General features: G+C 35.5%; 1 pseudogene; it reads left to right on the top strand.

Annotated features, from left to right (window-relative positions):
• The first annotated feature begins 5,504 nt into the window (after window positions 1-5,504).
• Window positions 5,505-6,157, top strand: LOC149193972 (small ribosomal subunit protein bS16m/bS16c pseudogene; annotated as a pseudogene).
• Window positions 6,158-6,899: the final 742 nt, after the last annotated feature.

Consider the following 6,899-nt stretch of genomic DNA (forward strand, 5'->3'; position numbering starts at 1 on the left):
GATAGGATACGACCCTCTTCCTCCTTGAAATCACATCATAACAGTGATAATCGACCAACTTTAATTCGGAAAAATCCTGTCATGTCTAATCTTCGTGGAATCATTCGTCTATCTTCAAGAATGCTCGACCTCCATGGAAGGCTCCATTCTTAAATGCATTCCATGTCTTCTTCCAGGCTCATTAAAATTGTGTTGTATATTAATGAACATATAAAGAGCACAAACTAGGAGATTATTCAACACACATACCAGAACTTGACTTCAAGGCTTCATTGCAATGCACTGCCTTCAAAAACTCAATGTACACAATGATGCTAGAGATTGTTCGAATGGCCATCAACGCAATTTAATACCATTCAAATGTATTTCAATACCAACTTGTATGTTGTTCAATACCAAAGCATAGTTCAACAACATTCAAATCTAGTAGATGCACATTCAAAGCACAGTTCAACATCATTCAAATCCAGTCGATGAGCATTCAAAGCACAGTTCAATACCATTCAAAACTTGGACGGGCACAGCGTTAATATCATATAAACGCACAATGTTCAAAACCCACAGCGTTCAAAATGCACAGGCATATAAACCCATTCAATAACGCACAGCCATATGGAATGAACTCCTTTTGTCGGCACCACGTTAATATTCAACAGGCATTCAACAGTTATGGACAGCGTTACCACTCAACTGCGTTAACCCATTCAATAAAACAAACTTTACCATGACACACATACCATTCAATAATACCATTACGCATACCATTATACAGCATTACGCATACCATTATACAACGTTACCATGTCATGTGAGATTCATGGAAACGGTCTGAAATCTGAAGCACAGGATAATATGAACTCAAACACTTTAAAATTCCTTTGATAGTTTGGCTCCGAATTGAATTGAGACAGCAGTTTGTCGGGCGCAGCTACCATGTCAGAAATGTTTATGAATCAATTAGAGAGCATCCAATATCAAACCATAACGCATTCAAACGGAGCGGACCTTCATCGATGGAGGCCTATTTCTGCAATGGCACCTTCAGGCCTTAGCGTTAAAACAGGAAATGATAGTGTTATAAGAAATTGACAGTATGGACAGATGTGAAGTGCTGGCAGAGGTAGGTTATTTCAGGTCTGAGGGGAATAAGGCAGAGGCAGAGGTCAGGTAACACAGAACTGACATATATATAGAGACCACAAAACAAGTGGCTCAAATTGGAGCAGGACGAGCAATCGCTCGCTCTGATACCATGTTAAACACACATGGGAAACATAAAATAGGAAAGATGAAACATGCAAGTACAATTTTTATTAACAAGATATATACATTTATAGTAAATTGTTGTGACCGTTGGGTTTCACATCCCAAGGTCTCTTGGACTACTTAATCTATTCAGCTTCCACACTAACCCATTTAGGATTAGGTGTCCAACAATATGCTCAATATATTATTTCATTTTTTCCTCATTTTTTATCCCCAAATATGAACGCACATGATATGGTATTGCTTTTTCAGTGAAACCCCCATAGATATTATAAACCCAAACCAATAATAAATCCAACAGGTAAAAATTAAAATCCCAAGGTATATACACCCAAAGATCAATATTATAAACCGAAGAGAGTAATAAACCCTAGGGATTAATATTCTAAACTCAATGTAATAAATATATATCTATTTTACATTATTGTTCATATGAGTATATTAAATCGTATATTCTGTGTATATTAAATAATTGAAATACGAACCCTTATATTAATAAACTGAAGGCATTGATATTATAAACCCAAAGAAATAATAAATCCAACATGTAAAAATTAAAATCCCAAGGTATAATCTCGAAGATAAATATTATAAACCAAAGGGAATAATAAACCCTAAAGATTGATATTATAAACCCAACAGATTCATATTAAAAACCCAAGGGAAAAAATAAACCTAAGGGATTAATATGAAAACCCGAATGCATTATGAACACTGTTGGGTGAAAATGTGTTCGTTTAATTCTGTTGTAGTACTTGCCCAACTATTTAATTTTTCAATCCGAGGTCCGTAGACTTACGAGACACATGCACTATATATGCAGGACTAAAGTGGAACTAATTTAATCTAAATTACTGGAATTAAATTAATCTAAGAAGGCATTGAAACATTAACTATGAAAGCAGGAAATTGCATAAAGGAAAAGCAATACAACATGTGAAGAATTGAATGACAAACAACATATGTAAGCTCACAACAATAAAACTATCTCAAATTATATTACAAAAGTCAAATTAGAAATCATGATTACAACTATTTCTTAAAGCTAATCTCCATTCTTTCCATTATTCATTATGAAGAGAGAGCACTCTCTTATATACATGAGGAAGATAACCTTCTCATAATTACATATCCAATATTCTCTCAAGCACTCTCAACTAATTTCCCATTATTACAAGATATGATCCCACAAATCTCTCAAGCATTTTTAACTACTTTCCCATTATTACAAATATGATCCCTTTGAATCCTCCACAAATCTCTCACATATCTTGGATAAGATATGCCAACCAAATCCTCCATGATTTTGTCCTTAGTAATTGGATAAGATATGCCAACCAAATCCTCCATGATTTTCTCCTTAGGAATAGGCTTGCATAATTATCTCCTTAATATGGTGGAGGAGATATGGATAAGTCTCTTGGAATTAATTCTTCACATATTTCCTACACATCACAAAACTCACATATTGTTGAGATATATATAAAAATATGTATATTTTCTAATATTTAATCATAAATTCACTTGTAATACAAAAATGAATAAAATGGAAAATAAGAAGGTGAAACCCAAATGTATGTATGAAAATGATATGATAAAAGGTTAATGGGATGATGAAATGTAAGGAACAGTGGAGAAAAAGGTGGATGAAAATATGACATTTCTGAGTCCCAACATCCTCCCCAACTGAACTTGTTGCATGTCCTCATGCAACCATGCATGGGTCTCTTTAAGAACATTTGGCATCTTGAACTTTGGCTTTACATGATGATGTCTTTTAATAATGAATGTTTCCAAGATATGTGAAAGACATGAGTAACAACTTACATTTTCTTATGGTTGGTTCTTGTGTGACAACCATGAATATAAAGAATGATGGTTCTCGTGTTAACAACATTCATTTCGTTTTATGTTCCCTTTTCTTCAATAATAATGTAAGCACTCACTGGAAATCATAATGTGCATAAGAAAGCCCTTTTGTAATATTAATGAAGCATGCCAATATTGCGTATGAAGCAAAGTGCAAGTACCATTGGAAAATAAATGTTGGTGAATGGTGAATGAGAAAAAATGGAGTGATAATGGTGAAGAAATGGAATCATGGAAGTGAATATGTAGTGTGGTGAAGAAATGGAATCATGGAAGTGAATATGTAGTGAATATAGTTCTCCCCCCCCAACTGAATTCGTTGCATGTCCTCATGCAACTTGACATGGCTCATGAAAGGAATTGTAGCATGGTGAGGGAATTTTCCAAAATATTCAAGTTAGCATATAAGGAATTGCATGATTAAATATTAGAAAACAACATACCTCTACTTACCCAAGAATGATGAATTATGCAATAGGAATGTAGTTGCTGTTGTTGTTGGATCAGGAAAATGTGACTGATGTTGTTGTAACTGGATCTTGGGAAATGAAGGAATCTGAATTGCTGATGCTGAATCATGGAAAAGATGAATGCTGAAAGTGGAACTGTGGTACTCTCATAGATCAGAATGCATGTTGCTGTAACTGTTGAGAGAGTCGTGAAAAAGTGTATAGTCTTCACCCGCTACAAACCCGATGGTACAATTCTAAACATGTGAATGAATGTGTCGACGTCGAGCATGAATAGAAATCATTGGATTACCAGCCATTGATGTATGTCGTTAACCAATGCGAGGCAACTCACCATTAATGTCAATGAGTGCCAAGGTACCGGAGTACATCTTGCGAAGTGCAAATGGATGTGTCTAGGTCGAGCCACTTGCAAGATCTAAAGATCAAGGGACATTGATGTATTCCCATGATCGCCAGTGAGAGAACTTGCCATTAAGGCATCCAAGCCTCTAGGTACTCAAAAGGAACTCTAGTCTATTTCCCAGATAAGGTGCTGATGTTGATGGGGCAAGACTTGTTGAAAGGCGGGCCTTAAGGAATCCCACATCAGTCAACGTGAGTTTGTACAAAAAGATTTGGTAGGACTATAAATGGAAAGAACCCACAAACAAGCAATGTGGATCAGCATGGCTAGGAAATCAAGGCAATGTAATCATGGAAAGGGAATGAGTTTTATTCAGAAGGCAAACTAGAAGGAAAAAAAAACTGGAAAGGATAAAGGGATGTATGCGATTCAAAAAAATAGGTGTGCATGAAGTCGTGAAAGATAAGGAAATGGAAGATGGGTTGCAACATAAGGATGGTCTAGGTGTTTGGAAGGAAAAAGGTGAATAGTCATGACGCAAAAGGATTTTTGTGTAGTGGAAAATGTCATGATATGTGCAGTGAAGAATTAGTTCCTTCAAGCGTCCAATGTTGTATGTTTCATTGTGATTTCAAAAAATCACTTTTGCATTATATTGTCTTCAACTCTTAGCACCATTCTTGCATAAAAATTGTCATCTTGTGTGCCATCTCCATTGACCATTCCTGTATGAAGTGACTCAAAAACAAATTAGCTCATTTTCAAGAATTTATGAAATGTCCTTTTTTTATTATTTTTCAAAGTTACACTAATTGTGGATGAAAAGGGTGTCGCATTGTAATGTTGAGCTTTCTGCATAATCTTCTCAGTGACCTACACATAACACCAAAACCAAGAAAGTTGAACAAAACTATTTATAAGATAAGCATGCGTTCAATAGTATTACACAACTCAATATACATATTTAATATTTGTTGACCTGAAGGGATAACAAATGCATATGCTTTCTAATCAAATGATTGTCCTAACCAAAAATCAATCGTTTACTACAACTTCATGTTCCTTTCAATCTGTAAAGCCAGCCAGTTATAATTTGTACAATCGTATATGGGTATAGAACGCAGAGCTTGGTACAGAATCCATCAAAAACTCAATGGAGAAACCAGAAATAAAATCCTTTCTCAAAAAGTGGGGCAAGAGAAAATCCAATAATTCACCATGTTCTTCATCTTATTTTTTGTAAGGTTAGCCTCCTTTGCACAACGAAACGTGCATATGACAAATAAGCAATACCGATATGTAAGAGTTGCCCACAAATAGCATCTCAATACAGAGCTCTGGTGTGAATGCAAGTTATCAAGAGGGTAGCCAAATTTCTTAAGAATCGGAACAGAAAGGTTTGAGCAAGCAGTCTCCTGTCATGAAAATTAGATTTTCGGTCTAAAAAAAAAAACTATAGACAACCCCATAATCCTTTCGGTGCCATTTTGATCGAGGATACTTGAATTTCAAAGGCGAGCTAATCATTAATTTAGACTAATAAAGTTTCAGAGATGGGTGTCGTTCGTTTGCGGTTGGCTCGATTTGGATGCAGCAATCGACCATTTTACCGGATAGTTGTTGCTAACAGCAGGGCACCCCACGATGGAAAACATTTGGAAGTTTTGGGGTATTACAATCCCTTGCCAGTAAAGGATGGAGGGAAGCACATGGGTCTCAATTTTGACAGAGCCAAGTACTGGCTGTCTGTTGGAGCTCAGCCCTCTGATCCAATTCAGCGTCTTCTCTTCAGAGCAGGACTGTTGCCACCTCCACCAATGCTAGCAATGCTACGGAAAGGTGGCCGTGATGAGGAGCGTCCTATTGATCCCTTGACTGGTCGTCCTATTGCTCCTAGTGAAGATGTAGAGCAAATTTCTGATATAAAGGGTGATGCTACCAGTTCATAATAGGCTGAGAAATACCGAAAGTTTATGGAATGCCAGTCTCTGCCTTTCAGCTTTCTTAGATTGCTATAATATGGGTTAGCTGGTTTCCCTGGTCGATGTAAACTAAAAAGGATGACCCCATTTATTATTTCCAATTAGCACTTTGAATGTTGTTGACAGGGTATAAATCAGACCGTGCTAATGTATCTGTTGAGCAGAACAATATTTTGTTTTCGATAATGCTTGTTTCTAAGATGACTGTTAGCATAGAGGGTGGTTAGAAAAAAACACATGCAATGAACTATTTAATGAATAACTAAAGTTTAGAAAAAAACTAAACTTTCTCTTAATGTTGTTGTTGTTGTTGTTTTTCTTTTTTTTTTTTTAACAAATGGACATAATGATTTGCATATTGAAAGATTTTTTTGATGAAGCATATTTCAAAACATGAATTTATTTATTCTTGAAATTAGTCTAAATCATCCCTATTTTCTGATCCTCGAGATTGTACAAAGACGCAGGAGGGAGCATACTTATTCTAAGCAAAACTGAAAATGAAAGCAAAAACTACAAATGAAAGCCTACCTACTCTATACTAATTAGAAAAAAAATTAGTTACGTGTAATTAAACTTCCAATGAAGCCATTCATGTAGCAGTAACAACAATATATCCAGTAGCAATTTTTTACATGATGGATGAAAATATTTGAAAGTGAATGAGTCTAGTTGCTATAACTGCAAATCAACTAAAAAGAAATAAAAATACGAATCTAATCTAATACTTACCTGGAACCATTGTTTGATAAATCTTTGATAAGCATAGTTTCTCTTGCTCAGATCATGTTGTAACTCATGTTCTTCTACTCTGATCTGTTGTTCTTCTTCCTCGATCTCCTGTTTGAATGATTGTTTGCCATCAGATATGCAGGATTCTTCATATGTTGAATCTTCGTTTATTTCTTGGGGAGTAGTTGAACTCTCAATTCTTGTCAAGATCTCTTTTTCAGGGAAGAAGAGATT

Source organism: Pinus tabuliformis, chromosome 2_2 (assembly GCF_031772625.1).
Source record: "Pinus tabuliformis cultivar Carrire ecotype Pingquan chromosome 2_2, CPIR1, whole genome shotgun sequence".
Classification (NCBI taxonomy): Eukaryota; Viridiplantae; Streptophyta; class Pinopsida; order Pinales; family Pinaceae; genus Pinus; species Pinus tabuliformis.